The sequence below is a fragment of the Oncorhynchus mykiss genome, chromosome 12, assembly GCF_057628025.1.
Source record: "Oncorhynchus mykiss isolate SJ-2025 chromosome 12, ASM5762802v1, whole genome shotgun sequence".
Classification (NCBI taxonomy): Eukaryota; Metazoa; Chordata; class Actinopteri; order Salmoniformes; family Salmonidae; genus Oncorhynchus; species Oncorhynchus mykiss.
In genome coordinates, this window is record NC_143033.1 from 65,292,528 (window position 1) to 65,314,888 (window position 22,361).

Consider the following 22,361-nt stretch of genomic DNA (forward strand, 5'->3'; position numbering starts at 1 on the left):
CCACTTGCAGGCAGTGGGTTCAGAACAACAATGACAAAAAATTTCTATATTCCTTTTTACATTTTTGGGGAAATTATACCACAATGAAAAGGATACTTTGGAGACTAAAAGTGCACGTGCTGGTCTTGCTGATAGAGAGGTTAGTGCACACTGTAGCAAAATAACAAACGACAGTTCAGGTAACCCCTCCTTGTTTTACTCTATTTTCTTCCCTGTGGTGTATGATGAATAGACCCAGACAACTATCTGTCTTTCTTCTTTCCTCTCATCTGTTATTGTTTCATAAAGGCTGTCTCTCACTTCATGGCCTGACAACACACTGGAGTGGAAAAGTGAAATTATACAAGGGCTGGGTCTAATCCTGAATGCTGATTGATTAAAAGCGCATTCCAGCCGGTGTCTATTCCACAAGTTACCACTGGCTAAATATTTTATTTTTAATTGAACCTTTATTTAACTAGGCAAGTCAGTTAAGAACAAATTCTTATTTACAATGACGGCCTACTAAAAGGCAAAAGGCCTTCTGCGGGGACGGGGGCTGGTGTCACGCCCTGACCTAAGTACTCTTTGCTTTCTTTATTATTTTTGGTTAGGTCAGGGTCTGACATGGGTGATGTCTTTGACCCTGTCTAGGGGTTTTGTATGTCTATGGGTGTTTACTCGTCTAGGTGTTATGTATGTCTATGGTTTGCCTAGATTGGTTCTCAATTAGAGGCAGCTGTTTATCGTTGTCTCTGAATGGGAGTCATATTTAGGCAGCCATATTCCTTGGATATTTCGTGGGTTATTGTTTATGGTTAGCTGCCTGTGTCTGCACTTGTTTATATATAGCGTCACGTTAGTTTGGTTGTTTTTGTATAGTTTGTTTAGTGTTTCTTCGTTAATAAATAGAAGAATGTATTCACATCACGCTGCGCCTTGGTTTCCTCCATTCAACGAACGTGACAGCTGGAATTAAAAATAAAATAAAAATTCTATAAAAATCTAGGACAAAACACACATCACAACAAGAGAGACAACACAACACTACATAAAGAGAGACAGAAAACAACACCATAGCATGGCAGCAGCACATGACAACACAGCATGGTATCAACACAACATGACAACAACATAGTAGCAACACAACATGGTAGCAGCACAGGGTACAAACATTATTGGGCACAGACAACAGCACAAAGGGCAAGAAGGTAGAGGCAACAATACATCATGGAAATCAGCCACAACTGTCAGCAAGAGTGTCCATGATTGAGTCTTTGAATAACTTTAAAATGCCTATTGACATTTGACGTTAAAATGCCTATTTACTCTGTTCCATCTGACTGCGCAATCCACTGTATCTTCAGCCCAGGCAGGGAAGTTATAAACTTATTCTCCACGATAATAAGCATCTAGACATTATCTCACATTTCTTTCAGACTAACATTTTGCTTTCCACAGCGGAGATTTGTATAAACCTTGCAGTCTGTCTCTGACTGTCTCTAACTGTCCCGTAGTAATGAACGTGAACTGTAGAGGTCAGGAGTCGGGACGAGAGAGAAGCAGGCCACGTTTCTCAGCCAGTTGAAATCATGAATCAGCTAGCATCATTTTTATGGATATATACAAAGAAATGTCAATTGAAAAAAAAGGTCAAATGTAACAAAATGCAGCTAGTTTGCAGTCTTTCCAGCTTCAGTTTGAAGTGATTGCGTTAGCTGTGTTGTTGGCTGGCTCCTCTGAACAACAGTGTCCTGACGAGAGAGCACATTTTATAGGCCAGGTGAAATCGTGCCTCATTAGCTTATTGTTATGGATGTATCCAAATAAATGTCACGAGAAAACAGCTGAAACAAATGCAGCTACTGTTGCTATTCTTTCTGCACTGTTTGACGTGACTGTAAGTTAGCCATAGTTGGCTAGCTAGCAAGTAAGGGATAAGAACATTGCCAGCCAGTATGGCAATGGAACATTTAGAACGAACGAGTGGGTCGCATCCATAGATACAGAACAAAACGACTAAACCACTGGGTTGCGTCTGTAGATACAGAACAAAAAGACTGAACCACTGGGTCGCGTCTGTAGATACAGAACAAAAAGACTGAACCACTGGGTCGCGTCTGTAGATACAGAACAAAAAGACTAAACCACTGGGTTGCGTCTGTAGATACAGAACAAAAAGACTGAACCACTGGGTCGCGTCTGTAGATACAGAACAAAAAGACTGAACCACTGGGTTGCGTCTGTAGATACAGAACAAAAAGACTGAACCACTGGGTTGCGTCTCTGGCAACCAAACCATTAGAACAAACCGGCTTGGGTAGCAACCGTAGATTTGTTTAGGGACTATATATTGTGGAAGTAGTATGAATGAATTCATCAACATTTTTAATGAAAATATGTCAATCATTATTTGAATATGTTGGTAACCCGTTGCATAAAAGTGATAATGCCCTCGAAGCCGGTGTTTGGAGCATACATTGACTTGACTTCGTCTCGGGCCTAACAACACCCGTGCCAGTGTATCCGCCTAACACCGTCTTTGAGGGCATTATCACTTTAATGAAGTGATACAAAAACAAAAGAAGTCCCCAAATGCGGCAGTGTAAAGCATCAATGGATTTAATCAAAGACAAAGCTCTGTGCTTGTGAATTGGATGGTTGTTTCTTCAATAACAGTATTCAGACACGAACACAGACATAAGCACGCACACACACACACACACACACACACACACACACACACACACACACACACACACACACACACACACACACACACACACCGAGAAATGGTTCCTAGTTGAAGCCACTGTAGCTGAGAGGAGAGGCTGTTGTGCTGAAGCTGAATCTTGCAGCTGGTCTTATAAATAAGACAGCAAACAATGTGTCACTTTTGGGTTTTATAAGAGAAAAACCAACATGGCCTCACGTTTTAATAAAACTGATGCGTATTACATGGCTCTCCAGTTCAGAGGGAGAGAGAGATGAAGAGAGACAGGGAACAGAATGGAGGAGAGTGGCTGAAGATCAAAAAACAAAAAGCAGCACCCCAGGAACCCTGATACAATCCCTTTGGTGCGCAGGGAGGGGAAGAAAGGAGGGAGCGTGTGTGGGAGGAAGAGAGAAAGAGAGAGGGAGAAAGAGACCGGGGAAGAGAGAGAGAGAGAAAGAAAGAGAGGGGGATTCAGAGAGAAGATATTAGATTTGAGGTGTGATTTTTTGGGGGGAGGAATTTTTTACGAAGGGAAACAGTCGGGATCCCTCACCCAAGGGACACATATCTGTGCTGTCTGTCCACACACTTACCAGAAGAAGACGAGAGAGAGAGAGAGAGAGAGAGAGAGAGAGAGATGGGAAGAGAGAGAGAAGAGAAAGAGGGGAAGGAGGAAAGAGGAGAGAGAGAAAGAGGAGAGAGAGAGAGGGAGAGAGAGAGGGACAGAGAATAAAGAGAGAGGGGGCAGAGGGAGAAATATGGCGAGAAGGAGAGGGAAAGGCAAGACAAGAGGGAAAATTTATGATCTGATCAGTTACACCCTTCCTGAGAAGAAAACCCTCTGTTATTATCTGTGTGTGTGTGCGTGTGTGTGTGTGTGTTTGCACATGCTTTTGTAGATCAACATGTGTGTGAGAGTAATGTGCACGCATGTATCATTAGGCATCATTAGACACAAATTATACAGAGACAGAGAGACAGATGCGGTAGCTGGCAGCGTGTCGCATTAAGCTCTGTTCTACCACTGCAATCATCCCATGATGAAGAGAGAGTGGAGAAGAGGAGAGAGAGAGAGAGACAAGATAAGATAAGAGAAGCGAGGAGAGAAGACGAGAGAAAGGAAGAGAGGGAGAGGGAGAGGGAGAGAGAGAGAGAGGGAGAGGGAGAGAGAGAGAGAGAGAGAGAGAGAGAGAGAGAGAGAGAGAGAGAGAGAGAGAGAGAGAGAGAGAGAGAGAGAGAGAGAGAGAGAGAGGAGAGAGAGAGAGAGAGAGAGAGAGAGAGAGAGAGAGAGAGAGAGAGAGAGAGAGAGAGAGAGAGAGAGAGAGAGAGAGAGAGAGAGAGAGAGAGAGAGAGAGAGAGAGAGAGAGAGAGAGAGGGAGAGAGAGAGAGAGAGAGAGAGAGAGAGAGAGAGAGAGAGAGAGAGAGAGAGAGAGAGAGAGAGAGAGAGAGAGAGAGAGAGAGTACATCCCAATACATGCACTGTGATTAAACACAAAGGTTCATTACTGTTGACATTGAAGATTAATGCAGGCGGGCCAAGAGGATATTGCACACAAAAAATGTAACTGCACAGTGAAGAGAAGAGGAATGGAGAGGAGGAGAGAGGAGGGCAGAGAGGAGAGACTGACAAAATGCAGAGAAAGCCTAGAGAACGAATGACGGAGAGAGGAGAGGAGAGAGGGAGGGGGGAAAAGTCGTAATATTATCATTATACAGATAACTCACTGCAAGCAATATTTTCGCAACCCAATCCTCCCCTCCAACACTCACACACACACATACACACTCCTGCCTCACCACTCGTCTTTCTCTCTTTCCGTAACTCTATCTGTAACACTGTAGATTTCTTTATTGAATGTTAAATACTCACTCCTCCCAATCTCTCCTCTCTCCCACTCCAACCAGCTATCCCTTCCCCTCCTCTCTCTCTCCCTCCCTCTCTCTCTCCCTTGGTTTCTATCTTTCTCCCTCGGTTTCTCTCTCACCACCTGTTAGTTCAGACCCCGTGCATTGAGATACACTTGTTTATGAGGGAAGCTTTCACACTCTCGCAATCAGAGGTAAGATTTACTTTCCTTTTTTTGTTGTCTGTTATCAACTTCATACCTTCTTCTGTTGTGTTACTGCATTGTATTTGGTTAGATTCATTTCTTACATTCTCCTTTTTTATATTTGTATGTAATCCATCACTTCTTTCGCGATAACTGGCTCATCTGCTTGCGCTCTCTCTCTCTCTCTCTCTCTCTCTCTCTCTCTCTCTCTCTCTCTCTCTCTCTCTCTCTCTCTCTCTCTCTCTCTCTCTCTCTCTGTCTCTCTCTGCCTCTCTCTCTCTGTCTCTCTGTCTCTGTATCCCATAGGTGTACTGTATCATGATGTTAACACCTGCTGTCTCAGGAGTCCGGCTGATCAGCCAGTCCCGTTTATGTACTCAGAGTAAACCTGACCCTGCAGGGTTAAAGTATTAATTTAAAGTCAAATCAAAGTTTATTGGTCGCATACACAGTTTAGCAGGTGTTATAGTAGGTGCAGCAAAATGCTTCTGTTACTAACTCGTAACAGTGCAATAACATGTCCAAATTTAAACGTAAGGGCAACTTTAAACGTTTTTCCCAGTGGGAAGAATCTGATTAAGAATCCAAGTAGCACTGTATCAGTAATCAAAGATCAGCTAAAAATGATATACCCAGATGTAGATATAATACAGTGAGCTAGGTCAAGAATCCAGTACATACAGTTGAAGTCGGAAGTTTACATACTCCTTAGCCAAATACATTAAACTCAGTTTTTCACAATTCCTGACATTTAATCCTAGTAAAAACTCCCTGTTTTAGGTCAGTGAGGATCACCACTTTATTTGAAGAATGTGAAATGTCAGAATAATAGTAGAGAGAATGATTTATTTCAGCTTTTATTTCTTTCATCACATTCCCAGTGGGTCAGAAGTGTACATACACTCAATTAGTATTGTGTAGCATTGCCTTTAAATTGTTTAAATTGTGACAAACGTTTCGGGTAGTCTTCTGCAAGCTTCCCACAATACGTTGGGTGAATTTTGGCCCATTCCTCCTGAATGAGAGCTGGTGTAACTGAATCAGGTTTGTAGGCCTCCTTGCTCGGACATGCTTTTTCAGGTCTGCCCACAAATTTTCTATAGGATTGAGGTCAGGGCTTTGTGATGGCCACTCCAATACCTTGAATTTGTTGTCCTTAAGCCATTTTGCCACAACTTTGGAAGTATGCTTGGGGCCATTGTCCATTTGGAAGACCCATTTGCGACCAAGCTTTAACTTCCTTACTGATGTCTTGAGATGTTGCTTCAATATATCCACATAATTTTCCTACCTCATGATGCCATCTATTTTTGTGAAGTGCATCAGTCCCTACTGCACCAAAGCACCCCCACAACATGATGCTGCCACCCTGTGCTTCCCAGTTGGGATGGTGTTCTTCGGCTTGCAAGCCTCCCCCTTTTTCCTCCAAACATAACGATGGTCATTATGGCCAAACAGTTCTATTTTTGTTTCATCAGACCAGACGATATTTCTCCAAAAAGTATGATATTTGTCCACATGTACAGTTGCAAACTGTTGTCTGGCTTTTTTATGGCGGTTTTGGAGCAGTGGCTTCTTCCTTGCTGAGCAGCCTTTCAGGTTATGTTGATATAGGGCTCGTTTTACTGTGGATATAAATACTTTTGTACCTGTTTCCTCCAACATCTTCACAAGGTCATTTGCTGTAGTTCTGGGATTGATTTGCACTTTTCGCACCACAGTACATTAATCTCTAGGAGACAGAACACGTCTCCTTCCTGAGCGGTGTGACGGCTGCGTGGTCCCATGGTGTATATACTTGCATACTATTGTTTGTACAGATGAATGTGGTACCTTTAGGCATTTGGAAATTGCTCCAGACTTAAGGAGGTCTACAATTATTTTCTTTCGATTTTCCCATGATGTCAAGCAAAGAGGCACTGAGTTTGAAGGTAGGCCTTGAAATACACTGCTCAAAAAAATAAAGGGAACACTTAAACAACACAATGTAACTCCAAGTCAATCACACTTCTGTGAAATCAAACTGTCTACTTAGGAAGCAACACTGATTGACAATAAATGTCACATGCTGTTGTGCAAATGGAATAGACAGGTGGAAATTATAGGCAATTAGCAAGACACCCCCAACAAAGGAGTGGTTCTGCAGGTGGTGACCTGCAGGTGGTGACCACTTCTCAGTTCCTATGCTTCCTGGCTGATGTTTAGGTCACTTTTGAATGCTGGCGGTGCTTTCACTCTAGTAGTAGCATGAGACGGAGTCTACAACCCACACAAGTGACTCAGGTAGTGCAGCTCATCCAGGATGGCACATCAATGCGAGCTGTGGCAAGAAGGTTTGCTGTGTCTGTCAGCGTAGTGTCCAGAGCATGGAGGCGCTACCAGGAGACAGGCCAGTACATCAGGAGACGTGGAGGAGGCCATAGGAGGGCAACAACCCAGCAGCAGGACCGCTACCTCCGCCTTTGTGCAAGGAGGAGCAGGAGGAGCACTGCCAGAGCCCTGCAAAATGACCTCCAGCAGGCCACAAATGTGCATGTGTCTGCTCAAACGGTCAGAAACAGACTCTATGAGGGTGGTATGAGGGCCACAGGTGGGGGTTGTGCTTACAGCCCAACACCGTGCAGGACGTTTGGCATTTGCCAGAGAACACCAAGATTGGCAAATTTGCCACTGGCGCCCGTGCTCTTCAAATTTCAATCAAATTTATTTTATATAGCCCTTCGTACATCAGCTGATATCTCAAAGTGCTGTACAGAAACCCAGCCTAAAACCCCAAACAGCAAGCAATGCAGGTGAAGAAGCACGGTGGCTAGGAAAAACTCCCTAGAAAGGCCAAAACCTAGGAAGAAACCTAGAGAGGAACCAGGCTATGTGGGGTGGCCAGTCCTCTTCTGGCTGTGCCGGGTGGAGATTATAACAAAACATGGTCAAGATGTTCAAATGTTCATAAATGACCAGCATGGTCGAATAATAATAAGGCAGAATAGTTGAAACTGGAGCAGCAGCACAGTCAGGTGGACTGGGGACAGCAAGGAGTCATCATGTCAGGTATTCCTGGGGCATGGTCCTAGGGCTCAGGTCCTCCGAGAGAGAGAAAGAAAGAGAGAATTAGAGAGAGCATATGTGGGATGGCCAGTCCTCTTCTGGCTGTGCCGGGTGGAGATTATAACAGAACATGGCCAAGATGTTCAAATGTTCATAAATGATCAGCATGGTCGAATAATAATAAGGCAGAACAGTTGAAACTGGAGCAGCAGCACAGCCAGGTGGACTGGGGACAGCAAGGAGTCATCATGTCAGGTAGTCCTGGGGCATGGTCCTAGGGCTCAGGTCCTCCGAGAGAGAGAAAGAGAGAAGGAGAGAATTAGAGAACGCACACTTAGATTCACACAGGACACCGAATAGGACAGGAGAAGTACTCCAGATATAACAAACTGACCCTAGCCCCCCGACACATAAACTACTGCAGCATAAATACTGGAGGCTGAGACAGGAGGGGTCAGGAGACACTGTGGCCCACTCCGAGGACACCCCCGGACAGGGCCAAACAGGAAGGATATAACCCCACCCACTTTGCCAAAGCACAGCCCCCACACCACTAGAGGGATATCTTCAACCACCAACTTACCATCCTGAGACAAGGCTGAGTATAGCCCACAAAGACCTCCGCCACGGCACAACTTAAGGGGGGGGGGGGGGGGGGGCGCCAACCCAGACAGGATGACCACATCAGTGACTCAACCCACTCAGGTGACGCACCTCCTCCAGGGACGGCATGAGAGAGCCCCAGTAAAGCTGGGGCTCTTCACAGATGAAAGCAGGTTCACACTGAGCACACGTGACAGACGTGACAGAGTATGGAGACGCCGTGGAGAACGTTTTGCTGCCTGCAACATCCTCCAGCATGAACGGTTTGGCGGTGGGTCAGTCATGGTGTGGGGTGGCATTTCTTTGTGGGGACGCAGGTCTGGGAGGAGATCCCTCAGGAGACCATCCGCCACCTCATCAGGAGCATGCCCAGGCGTTTTAGGGAGGTCATACAGGCACGTGGAGGCCACACACACTAATGAGCCTCATTTTGACTTGTTTTAAGGACATTACATCAAAGTTGGATCAGCCTGTAGTGTGGTTTTCCACTATAATTTTGAGTGTGACTCCAAATCCAGACCTCCATGGGTTGATACATTTGACTTCCATTGATAATTTTTGTGTGATTTTGTTGTCAGCACATTCAACTATGTAAAGAAAAAAGTTTTTAATCCGAATATTTCATTCATTCAGAACTAGGATGTGTTATTTTAGTGTTCCCTTTATTTTTTGGAGCAGTGCACATCCACAGGTACACTTCCAATTGACTCAAAACATGTCAATTAGTCTATCAGAAGATTCTAAAGCCATGACATAATTTTCTGGAATTTTCTAAGCTGTTTAAATGCACAGTCAACTTAGTGTATGTAAGCTTCTGACCCACTGGAATAGTGATACAGGGAATTATAAGTGAAATAATCTGTCTGTAAGCAATTTTTGGAAAACTTACTTGTGTCATGCACAAAATGGATGTCCTAACCGACTTGCCAAAACTATAGTTTGTTCACAAGAAATGTGTGGAGTGGTTGAAAAACGAGTTTTAATGACTCCAACCTAAGAGCATGTAAACTGTAAATCATATTCGGTGTGTATAAACAATGTAACTAAAGTACAATGTACAGTAGTATAAATATTATGATTAGCTTCTTTGGGGATACAGTATTTAAATACACAGTGTGGAATGAGAAGTGGCCAGTGGTTCAATGTCTCTATAGCTTGGGACAGCAGCGTTGGCTGTGGTTTGTGAATGAGAGTGTGCATCACCTGGTAGATGGCTAGCGATGGCTGTTCAACGGTCTGATGGCCTGGTAATATAAGCAGTTTTTTAGTCTCTCGGTCTTAACTCTGATACACCTGTACTGTCTCCGTCTGTCAGACGATAACCAAGTGAACAGTCCGTGGCTCGGGTGGGTGAGGTCCTTAATGATCTTCTAGGTCTTCCTTTGACACTGGGTGCTGTAGATGTCCTGGAGGGCAGGCAGCATGCCCCCAGTGATGCGTTGGGCTGCCCGCACTACCCTCTGGAGAGCCATGAGGTTGAGGGTGGAGCAGTTGCCGTACCAGGCGTGATGCAACCCGACAGAATGCTCTCAATGGTGCATCTGTAGAAGTTTGTGTGGGTCGATGGGGCCATGCTGAATTTCTTCCACCGCCTGAGTTTGTAGAGATGCTGTTGCACCTTCTTCACCACGATGTCGGTGTGGCGAGACCGTTTCAGGTCCTCAGTGATGTGCACGCCGAGGAATTGGGAGCTTTTGACCCTATCCACTTCAGCCACATTGATGTAGATGGGGGCGTGCTCTCTCTTCTGTCTCCTGTAGTCCATGATAAGCTCCTTTGTTTTGTTGACGTTGAGGGAGAGGTTATTTTCCTGGCACCAGTCCGTCACGGCTCTAACCTTCTCACTGGCTCGTCGTTGTTGTTAGTAATCAGGCCTACCTCTGTTGTGTCGCCAGCAAACTTGATGATTGAGTTGAAGTCGTGCGTGGCCACGCAGTCATGGGTGAACATGGAGTACAGGAGGGGAATGAGCACACACCCCTGGGGGGCCCCCGTGTTGAGGATCAGTGTGGTGGACGTGTTGTTGCCTTCCCTCACCACCTGGGGTCGTCCCGTCAGGAAATCTAGGATCCAGTTGCAGTTCAGACTCAAGGCCCCGAGTTTAGGGACACGCTTAAAGGGCACTATGGTGGGATTGAAATAGATGTACCCCTTTTCTGCAGTCAAATGACTTAGCGGCCTCATGGGTGGAGTGTTATTCATATTTTTCATAATTTCATAATGAATAAAGATTATTTTGTTCAAATGCAGAAAATCTATTGTTTCTCTGTCAAACAGTGTTGTTATATTTAAGTCTTCTGTGATGTCTATAAAGTGTAATATTGGGATGCAAACTCAACTCTACAGTATATCTGACATGGTACAGGTGTCTTCTTTTTTTAAACCCATAAGCATGTCTGTGAGGTATATACTTTACTTCAAAGTATATTTGTTTAAGACTACAAAGAAACACTGATTTGATCTACACAAAATACTCTATAATGTCAAAGTGAAAAGAAAATTCTACAGATGTTTACAAATTAATACAAAAAATGATAACTAAAATATAGTTGTTGCATAGGTATTCACCCCCTTTGTTTAGGAAAACCTAAATTAGCTCAGAAGTCAAATTTGGCTTAACAAATCACATAACAAGTTACATGGACTCACTCTGTGTTACAAAATAGTGGTTGACATGGTTTTTGAATGACTACCCCTTCCTCTGGCCCCCATATACACATCTACCTGTAAGGTTTCAATCAGTCAAGTATTGCAGTTCAAGCACAGATTCAACTACAAAGACCAAGGAGCCTTTCGAAAGCCTCATAAAGAAGGGCAGTGATTGGTAGATGACAAATCAGACATTGAATATATCTTGAAGCATGGTCAAGTTAATAATTATGCTGTGGTTGATGTATTAAACCACCTTGACACATCAAAGAGGCAGTTGTCTTTCTGAACTGCGCTGCAGGACAGGAAGGACACTGCTTAGGGATGTCACCGTGAGGCCAGAGTTCAATGGCTGTGATGGGAGAAAACTGAGGATGGACCAACAACATTGTAGTGACTCCACAATAATGACCTAAATGAGAGTGAAAACAAGAATACAAATATACATCATACGAATATTCCAAAACATGCATATGTATGCAACAAGGCACTAAAGTAATACTGCAAAAAAACATGGCAAAGGAATACATTTTTTTGGACTAAATGCAAAACCTTATGTTTGGGGAAAATCCAACACAACACTGCCTCCTTATTTTCAAGCATGGTGGTGGCTGCATCATGTTATGGGTGTGCTTGACATTGGCAGAGACTGTGGAGTTTTTCCAGATTGAAACAAAAGGGGATGGAGCTAAGCACAGGCAACATCCTAGAGTTAAACCTGCTTCCGTCTGCTTTACACCAGACACTAGGAGAGGAATTCCCCTTTCAGCAGGGCAATAACCTACAACACAAAGTCAAATCTACACTGGTGTTGCTCACCAAGAAGACAGTGAATGTTCCTGAATGGCCAAGTTACAGTTTTGACTTCAATCTGCTTGAAAATCTATGGCAAGACTTGACAATTGCTGTCTAGCAATGATCCCCAAAAGCTTGACAGAGCTTGAAGAATTTTGAAAAGAACAATGGGCAAATATTGCACAATACAGGTGTGCAAAGCTCTTAAGAGACTTACCCAAGAAGACTCACATCTATAAATCAGGCTTTTCTAACATGTATTGACTCAGGGGGGTGAATTCTTATCTTATCAAGGTTTACAGTATATATACATTAGTGTTTTATTTTGTATTCATCTTTAAAAAAAATGTTAAGATTTTTCTCCCATTTTGACATTACGGAGTATTTTGTTTAGATCGTTGACAAAATCAACTAAATCCATTGTAATCACACTTTGTAACACAATAACATGTGAAGAAACCCAAGGGGGGTGTAGACCTTCTATAGGCACAGTAGGTATTCCTCTTGTCCAGGTGGGATAGGGCGGTGTGCAGTGCAACCACGATTGCGTCATCCATGGAGCTGTTGGAGCGTGTGTGGTGAAGGTGATATGGTCCTTGATTTGCCTTTCAAAGCACTTCATGATGACAGAACTGTGCTACGGGGCAATAGTAATTTAGTTCAGTTACCTTGGCTTGCTTGGGAACAATGGTGGCCATCTTAAAGCAAGTGGGGATGACAGACTGGGATAGTGAGTGGTTGACAATGTCCTTAAACACTCCAGCCAGCTGGTCTGCGCATGCTCTGAGGAAGCGGCTTGGGATGCCATCTGGACCAGCAGCCTTGCGAGAGGGATAACACGCTTGAAGGTCCTTCTCACGTAGGCTACAGAGATCGGGAGCCTGCAGTCCTCGTGAGAAGCGGGGGCCCACATCGGCTGCTCTGTTTTCCTCAAAGCTCCTCAAAGCGGGTGAAAAAGATGTTTAGCTTGTCTGGCAGTGAGGCTTCTGTGTCCAAGACGTAGCTGGTTTCTTCTTTATAATCCGTGATAAGTCCCTGCCACAAACATCTTCTGTCTGAGTCGTTGAATTGTGACTGTCTTTTTGCTTCTATGCTTGTCTTATGGAGATCATAGGAGGTCTATTTGTACTTGTCCATGTTTCCAATGTTTTTACTATGGTTAAATGCGGTGGTTCGCGCATCATTTATTCCTCAGCACAGCATTCTCCACCCTCTCTCCTTCTCTCCATCTCTCTCTCTTTCTCCCCTTCTCTCCACCTCTCTTTTCTCCCTTTTTCTCTTTCTCCCTTTCTCTCTCTCTCCTTTTCAATCTTTTTCTCTCCCTCCATCTCTCTCTCTCTCTCTGTGCATTCATGAATGAATATGGAATATCAACTTTATATAGAAATTGATAGTGCTTTTTTGGGGGGGGGGATTGCTAAGATCTTGCTACTTATTCATTCATGCGAATCCACCACGTCCTCGCTCTTTTCCCTAGGTGTTTCCCTGTCTCTGACTATTTGTTTATCTCTCTCTCTCTGTTTCTCTCTCTTTCTCTCCGAGATTCAGATAAGCTTTATTAGCACGGATGATAAAGCCACTGTTGCTAAAGCGGAACGAAATAATGACATCAACAATAACAATCTATCAGAAATGAATAATAGTAGTGACGGTGATTAGAGAAAGGGGACAATATATACACAGAGTGTAGAAAACATCAGGAAGACCTGCTCTTTCCTTGACACAGACTGACCAGGTGAAAGCCATGATCCCGTATTGATGTCACTTGTTAAATTCATTTCAGTGTAGATGAAGGAAAGAAAACAGTTTAAAGAAGGATTTTTATGCCTTGAGACAATTGAGACATGGATTGTGTGTGTGCCATTCAGAGGGTGAATGGGCAAGACAAAAGATTCAAGTGCTGTTGAAGGGGGTATGGTAGTAGGTGCCAGGCGCACCGGTTTGTTTTCACACTCAACAGTTTCCTGTGTGTATCAAGAATGGTCCACCACCCAAAGGACATCAAGCCAACTTGACACAACTCAATATTTGGAAGGTGTTCTTAATGTTTTGTTCATTCTGTGTACAAAGGACCATTGTTTTTTACCTGAGGGTTTTTCTCAACAACAACAGTCTTCTACCAAGGATCCTTAAAGGTAATCTTTCCCAATGAGGAACTATAGGGGAGCCAACATCAACCTCTATGTAGGTGTGAAGTTTTATCAAGGGAAACATTCTATCACATGACATAGTGCCTTTGTCCCAAATGGCACCCTAGTCCCTATATAGTGCATTACGTTTGACCAAAGCCCTACGGGACCTGGTCAAAAGTTGTGCACTATAAAGAGAATAGGGTGCCATTTGGGACGCAGAAATGGTCCTTTGTAATATACTGTGGGCCCACAGAAAGGCGTTCAGTCACGGTAGGATTACCGGCAGCAACCGATGCTCCACGTTAGCTAAGCTCAGCAAGGCAGCGAAACAGGAGGATATGCAAATGAGGCCACAAAGACCCGGGTGGTTTTCCAATTGCCTCGCAAAGATGTGCCTTCAGAAAGTATTCATACCCCTTGACTTATTCCACATTTTGTTGTGTTACAGCCTGAATTCAAAATGGATTCAATTGATTTTATTTTCTTACCCATCTACACATAATTCCCCAAAATGACAAAGTGATTTTTTTATGCCTTGAGACAATTGAGAAATGGATTGTGCAACATTGGCCCATTATTCTTTAAAAAATTATTCAAGCGCTGTCAAATTGGCTGTTGATCATTACTAGACAACCATTTTCAGGTCTTACCATAGATTGTCATGTAGATTTAACTCAAAATGGTAACTCGGCAACATTCACTGGCTTCTTGGTCAGCATCTCCAGTGTAGATTAGGCCTTGTGTTTTAGGTTATTGTGAATTCACCTCTCAATGTCTGGTGGAAAGCAAACTGAACAAGGTTTTCCTGTGCTTAGGATTTTGTCTGTGCTTAGCTCCATTCCATTTGTTTTTTATCCTGAAAAACTCCCCAGTCCTTAACTCTTACAAGCATAACCCTAACATTACGCAGCTTGAAAATATGGAGAGTGGTACTCAGTAATGTGGGGTACTGGATTTGCCTCAAACGTAATACTTTGTATTCAGGACAAAAAGTTACTTGCTTTGACATATTTTTGCAGTATTACTTTAGTGCCTTGTTGCAAAACGCATGCATGTTTAGGAATATGTATTATTCTGTACTGGCTTCCCTTTCACTCTATCAATTAGGTTACTATTGTGGAGTAACTACAATGGTGTTGATCCATCCTCAGTTTTCTCCTATCACAGCCATTACTAGCCTTATCAAGATCTGCATCCCTCCTCCCATTCTTCACCTATCTGGTATCTCTTGGGTTCTTCTAAGGATCTCCTGGTGGGATTGCCAACACAAAAACAGCCTAAGTACTACGACCTGACAATGTCGACCTGAGACTCCAAGCAAAAGTCGACAGAGTCCCCCCCTGGATCCTTTATCTGCAGTCCTCGTTTTCATCAAGTCCATTCTCATTCCCCCCCCCTGAATCCTCCTTCTCAAATCCCATTCCATTTCCTCAATACATATTCTAAACCCATTTCAATGTCTGGTCCTTCAACTAATTGAGACTTGATTGATAGCTGCAATATCTACTCTGGGTATATTAGAGAGAATTCAGTGCAACTGTTCTCTCCGTTCTGGACAGATGGTACGTTTTTATTCTCTCTCTCTCTGTTCTTTTGGTTCGACCAAGGCAAGTCTACTGTGTGGAGGATCCACTGGATCCACTGTTGTTCTATGAACTCTAAACAAATAAATTCTATAATCTATTTTCAACAACATTTACTGAAATGCTTCCCTTATGAAAAAAAACCCAGACATTTCACACGATCACATGTGATCTTATGTGAAGATAATATGTAAATGCAACATCTAATAACATAACTGCACATGTGAGAATTTCAGCACGTGAGAACATATCATGAAATAAACGTGACCACATGGGGATTTGTTATTATTTAACTAGGCAAGTCAGTTAAGAACAAATTCTTATTTGCAATGACGGCCTAGGAACAGTAAATAGAGATGCAAAAGTTTTTCACAGGAAAGTTCAAATGTCACATTTTATTTGTAAAGGAAGTGATGAAATCGAATGTGGGACTAAAGTAAATGGTACACTGTTAAGCTAAAATAGTGTGGAAATTTTAATCAATAACAATATTTTTACATTTGAAAAAACTCTCCAAGTGATATAAACTATTACCCAAACTGGGATTTGAACTCACGACCTCTGGATTTGGTATACGCTGACCTTTCTGTTGCGCCACGAAAGCTAGGGTTTTTAGAAATCCCTACTCAGAGATGGTGGTGTAGCAAGAAGATCAGCCTGCCGTGAACCAAGCGTTTGCGAGTTGAAATCCCAGGTTGAGAACATGTTGAATAATAATTGCTGCATAAATAAACATACACAATGTAATCATGTATGTCAAAGTGTGCCAACTATGTAAGTTTAAAACACTATTTCATGACGTTCCGGCGACATCCTAACCAATCATTTTTGTTTACTAGGCATCACCTGTGAAACCTCGTAATTTGAATCCACATGTGAAAAGTTGTGATCACGTGCAAATCCACATGTGAAACTTCATGTGAAACCATGTGGTTTTGGAACACTTCACATATGATATTTCACATAAAGTTTCACATGGATTTTTAGATGTGATTTCACAAATGCCCTGAAATAAAACATTTGTGGTTAGGATGTCGCCAGAAAGTCATAAAAGAGTTGCATTGTTTTCAACTTACATATTGTGCAAAACATGGACATTTCACATGTGGTTTTTCCATAAGGGTTGGCTGCCTAAAATGAAGGAATCTTTAAAGTTTTCTTCCTCCTGTCAGAATGCAGTTTCTTTCTCCCTTCTATCAAATCTGAAAGAATCATTGTTTTTGAGCTGCAAAGATCTATCTCAGGAACACTCGATCACAGCAAATTTACAAAGGACCATTGTTTTCAGGCGTCCTTCCTAACTCATTTGCCGGAGAGGAAGGAAACCACTCAGACATCTCACCATGAGGGCCAATGGTGACCTTAAAACACTTTTGGTCCATTTTCGCCTAAAATGACATACCCAAATCTAACTGCCTGTAGCTCAGGACCTGAAGCAAGGTTTTACATATTATTCTTATCATTTGAAAGGAAACACTTTGAAGTTTGTGGAAATGTGAAATGAATATAGAAGAATATAACACATTAGATCTGGTAAAAAATAATACAAAGAAAATAACATGCTTTTTTGTGTACCATCATCTTTGAAATGCAAGAGAAAAGCCATAATGTATTATTCCAGCCAAGGCTCAATTTAAAATTTGGCCACTAGAAGGCAACAGTGTATGTGCAAACTGTTAGACTGATCCAATGAACCATTGTATATCTGTTCAAAATGTTGTATCAAGACTGCCCACATGTCCCTAATTGGTTTATTAACACATTTTCAAGTTCATAATTGTGCATTCTCCTCAAACAATAGCATGGCATTCTTTCACTCTAATAGCTACTTTCAATTGGACAGTGCAGTTAGAATAACAATAGTTTAAGCTTTCTGCACATATCAGATATGTCTATGGGAATTTGTTTTGTTACTTACAACCTCATGCTAATCACATTAGCCTACGTTAGCTCTAGTAACGCACAGTGTCGTGCAATGCGACATGCACTGCAGAACAAACAAGCGGAGGGATGATAGTTTGGTCAGGATTAAGCAGGGTGGCAGTGGGATATAAGGAGAGTGAGGACAGGTGTGTGGAGGCTGATTAGCAATGAGTTACAGCTGAGGCTTGTTGAGTTGTGTTCAAGGCAACTAGCTCAAGTGTTGCATTCAAGTCTGGTCCCCTTTCCTGACCAAATCAAATCACATTTTATTGGTCACATACACATGGTTAGCAGATGTTATTGTGAGTGTAGCGAAATGCTTGTGCTTCTAGTTCCGACAGTGCAGCAATATCTAACAAGCAATCTAACAATTCCACAACAACTACCTAGTAGACACAAATCTAAGCAAAGGGATGGAATAAGAATATATACATATAAATATATGGATGAGCAATAACCGAGCGGCATAGGCAAGATGCAATAGATGGTATGAAATATGGTATATACATATGGGATGAGTAATGCAAGATATGTAAACATTATTAAAGTGGCAATATTAAAGTGACTAGTGATCCATTTATTAAAGTGGCCAATGATTTCAAGTCTGGTTATAGGCAGCAGCCTCTCTGTGTTAGTGATGACTGTTTAACAGTCTGATGGCCTTGAGATTAAAAAATAGCTTCTGTCTCATGGTCCCAGCTTTGATGCACCTGTACTGACCTCGCCTTCTGGATGGTAGCGAGGTGAACAGGTTCGGCTCGGGTGGCTGTTGTCCTTGATCTTTTTGGCCTTCCTGTGATATCAGGTGCTGTAGGTGTCCTGGAGGGCAGGTAGTTTGCCCCCGGTGATGCGTTGCGCAGTCACACTGCCTGTTTGGGTGGACTATTTCAGTTTGTCAGTGATGTGTATGCCAAGGAAATTAAAGCTTTCCACCTTCTCCACTGCTGTCCCGTCGACGTGGACAGGGGGGTGCTCCCTCTGCTGTTTCTGAAGTCCACCTTGAGAGAAACCAGGCTCAGCTGGGAATCCTCTTTTGGCTGGTTGGGTAGGATTCAGTGCATGAGGCAGATTGTATCTGAAATGAGGCAGGGACTGGGCTTGAGTTAAGGCAGGTTCTGAGAGATGAGCATGTTGTGGGCTGTCCTGTTATTGATGTCAGAGCGGCTGGTGGGCTGTGGCCAGAAGTTGAAGATTCTAGGAGAGAGTTTCAGCTGGTGGAGGAAGAGCCAGGAAGGCTGTCGAAAGGGAATGGTGAGCCGGAGGGCAGGGCTCTCCGAACTGAGAGAAATTCACACCTGTGAGGAACAGGGGCAAAACCACGGCTGGAGCAGCAGGAACAGTAGGCACCAGCAGGCACCGCCTGAGCGGTTGTCGCTAGCAGAGAAGAAGGTGAGGCACTGCAGGGGTGGAGGTCACAGAACCAGTGCGACCAGAGGCGAAGATGGAGGTCATCACTGGTGAAGAGGGAGGGTGTGTCACCGTGGGAGCAGTGGTCACGCGTCAACGGAGCCCGAGGTGGGGAGAGAGGTCATCACTGGCAGAAAGAGGGGGTGAGCCACTGCCGGAGTAGCAGTCACAGGTCATGTGAGACATGGGGGAGGGGAGACAGATTCTGTGAAGATGGCCAGAGTGGAAAAACCGGTTGCACCGCCGGAGGAGACAGTACATGAGAGGTAGAGGAAGCAGCTGAGAGAGAGGTTGTCATTGCCAGAGAATGACCCACTGCCCTCGCAGGTAGTCACAGGGCCAGCAGGACGTGAGTGAAAGTAGAGGTCATGGAGCCAGCCGGAATTGAGGTGGGGAGAGAGGTCGACACTGGCAAAGAGAGGGTGAGCCGCGCGCGGTCATGGGCCAGTAGAACCTGAGGGAAAGAGAGGTCGACACTGGCAGATAAAGAGATTGAGCTGCTGCCAGAGCAGCTGCCACAGGGCCAGCAAGACTTGAGGGGGGAAAGGAGCCTGAGGCTGTGAAGATAGTACAGGCAAGGTAGCCAGGAGGCCAGAGCCCCCTGAGAAACAGCCATGAACTGTCCTGTATAACTGCCCATATGAACAGCCTGCAAACACCACTCTACCCACTGCTATCAGACTGTATAATAACTATAGCTCTTAAATTTTAAAATCATATTTGAACATTTACATTTTTATCATGAAAAAGTCTGGTAATGTTTCAAGTGTTCTGTATTCTATTTACAGTTTAAGTCGGAAGGTTACATACACCTTAGCCAAATACATTTAAACTCAGTTTTTCACAATTCCTGACATTTAATCCGAGTAAAAATGTAATGCCTTAGGTCAGTGAGGATCACCACTTTATTTTAAGAATGTGAAATGTCAGAATAATAGTAGAGAGAAGGATTTATTTCAGCTTTTATTTATTTCATCACATTCCCAGTGGGTCAGAAGTTTACATACACTCAATTAGTATTTGGTAGCGTTGCCTTTAGATTGTTTAACTTGGGTCAAACGTTTTGGGTATCCTTCCACAAGCTTCCCACGATAAGTTGGGTGAATTTTGGCCCATTTCTCCTGACAGAGCTGGTGCAACTGAGTCAGGTTTGTAGGCCTCCTTGCTCACACACGCTTTTTCAGTTCTGCCCACACATTTTCTATAGGATTGAGGTCAGGGCTTTGTGATGGCCACTCCAATACCTTGACTTTGTTGTCCTTAAGCCATTTGCCACAACTTTGGAAGTATGCTTGGGGTCATTGTCCATTTGGAAGACCCATTTGCGACCAAGCTTTAACTTCCTGACTGATGTCTTGAGATGTTTCTTCAATATATCCATATACTTTTACTGCCTCATGATGCCATCTATTTTGTGAAGTGCACCAGTCCCTCCTGCAGCAAAGCACCCCCACAACATGATGCTGCCACCCCCGTGCTTCACGGTTGGGATGGTGTTCTTCGGCTTGCAAGCCTCCGAACATAACGATGGTCAATACGATAGTTTCATCAGACCAGAGGACATTTCTCCAAAAAGTACGATATTTGTCCCCATGTGCAGTTGTGAACCGTAATTTGGCTTGTGTTTGGCGGTTTTGGAGTAGTGGCTTCTTACTTGTTGAGGAGCCTTTCAGGTTATGTCGATATAGTACTCCTTTTACAGTGGATATAGATACTTTTGTATCTGTTTCCTCCAGCATCTTCACAAGGTCATTTGCTGTTGTTCTGTGATTGATTTGCACTTTTCGCACCAAAGTACATTCATCGATAGGAGAGAGAACATGTCTCCTTCCTGAGTGGTATTACGGCTGCGTGGTCCCATGGTAGTTATACTTGCGTACTATTGTTTGTACAGATGAACGTGGTACCTTCAGGCATTTGGAAATGGCTCCCTATGATGAACCAGACTTGTGGAGGTCTAAAATTTGTTTTCTGATGTCTTGGCTGATTTCTTTAGATTTTCCCATGATGTCAAGCAAAGAGGCACTGAGTTTGAAGGTAGGCCTTGAAATACATCCACATGTACATGTACATCCAATTGACTCAAATGATGTCAATTAGTCTATCAGAAGATTCTAAAGCCACAACATCATTTTCTGGAATTTTCCAAGTGATTTAAAGGCACAGTCAACTTAGTGTATGCGGACGTCTGACCCACTGGAATTGTGATACAGTGAATTAAAGGTGAAATAATCTGTCTGTAAACAATTTTTTGAAAAATGACTTGTGTCATACACAAAGTAGATTTCCTAACCGACTTGCCAAAACTAACTACATTGTGGAGTGGTTGAAAAACGAGTTTCAATGACTCCAACCTAAGTGTATGCAAACATCCGACTTCAACTGTATGTCACGTATGTGTTATGTATTTTAAATAGGTGTCTTTCAATTGTTAGTCATGTCAATTCTGTTCCTAGGCCGTCATTGAAAATAAGAATTTGTTCTTAACTGACTTGCCTATTTAAATAAAGGTAAAATAATATGTATATATTTTTTAATTACAGACAAACTCAAACTCAGAGCGGGCAACCGTAAAAATACGGTTGCACCGCCGGCGGAGACAGAACATGAGGTAGAGGAAGCAGTACGCCGAGAGATGCCGTCGCTGGTAGAGAGAGTGGATGAGCCACTGCCAAAGCAGCGGTCACGGTTCCAGTGGGGCAAAGAGAATAGTACTAGCAACAGGAAAGGGAGCTGGGGGGCCAGAGCAGCCGTTGTTCAGGGAGTGCACTGCCAACGTGGAGGAGAAAGGGTTAATGAAAGAGAGCAGGGGAGAGGGACATGTCCGTGTTCAGGTATTGGAATGAGAGGGGGGAGAGAGACATCCTGGCCTGCTGGGCTGTCGGGGGGAGCTGTAAGCTGCAGGACTTTAGGCTGTGTCGGATGCCAAATTGAAATCTGTGGATGCTGGGAGAGAAGCCAGGTCCTTGAGGCCTGATCTGATGCTTGGAGGCCGAGTTGGTGGTGGTGGAATGAATATGCCGCAGTGTAGGCAGCAAGGGAATGATGTCATGGTGGCCCCCCGGTGCGTGGTATATGTGGTTGTGGTCCCGGCAAGAAGGGAAGCCATAGTCAACAGACCGGAGAGAGTGAGAAGTAGTTGAGCTGAAGAAAAGGGGCATGAGGGAGAGAGCAATAACAAGAGAGAGGAGAAAAAAGGCATAAAGATGGCATTTCTAGAGGAGAAAGCCAGTCTGCAGTATGACAGATAATGTAGCATGTGGCTAATGTATGGTTGAAGTTGTAGTATGCAATGAAATTCTGATACAGGATAACAAAGGGCAGTATAACTAGAAGGGATTACGTTGTCCCTTTGACAGGGTAAAATCGCTCTTCTCTGTTAGAGCAAAAATATACTGAAATATACTGAAATGTAATGCCCATGGACTTGAAAAACTGCACTCATTTATGACAAATGTATTACTTTTAAATTGAAAAC

The 22,361-nt window shown here is 43.5% G+C and overlaps 1 protein-coding gene across 2 annotated transcripts in view; it reads left to right on the forward strand.

The window, feature by feature from the left end:
- Window positions 1-4,245: 4,245 nt before the first annotated feature.
- The window catches only part of doc2a (double C2 domain alpha), a 56,164-nt gene continuing 38,048 nt past the window's right edge, over window positions 4,246-22,361 (forward strand). Inside the window, exon 1 of one of the 2 annotated variants that reach the window (XM_036937998.2) lies at window positions 4,246-4,755. The gene's annotated coding sequence lies outside the window, so the exon portion shown is untranslated. The remainder of the gene's footprint in view (window positions 4,756-22,361) is intronic. The other variant, XM_036937999.2, reaches the window with a different exon arrangement.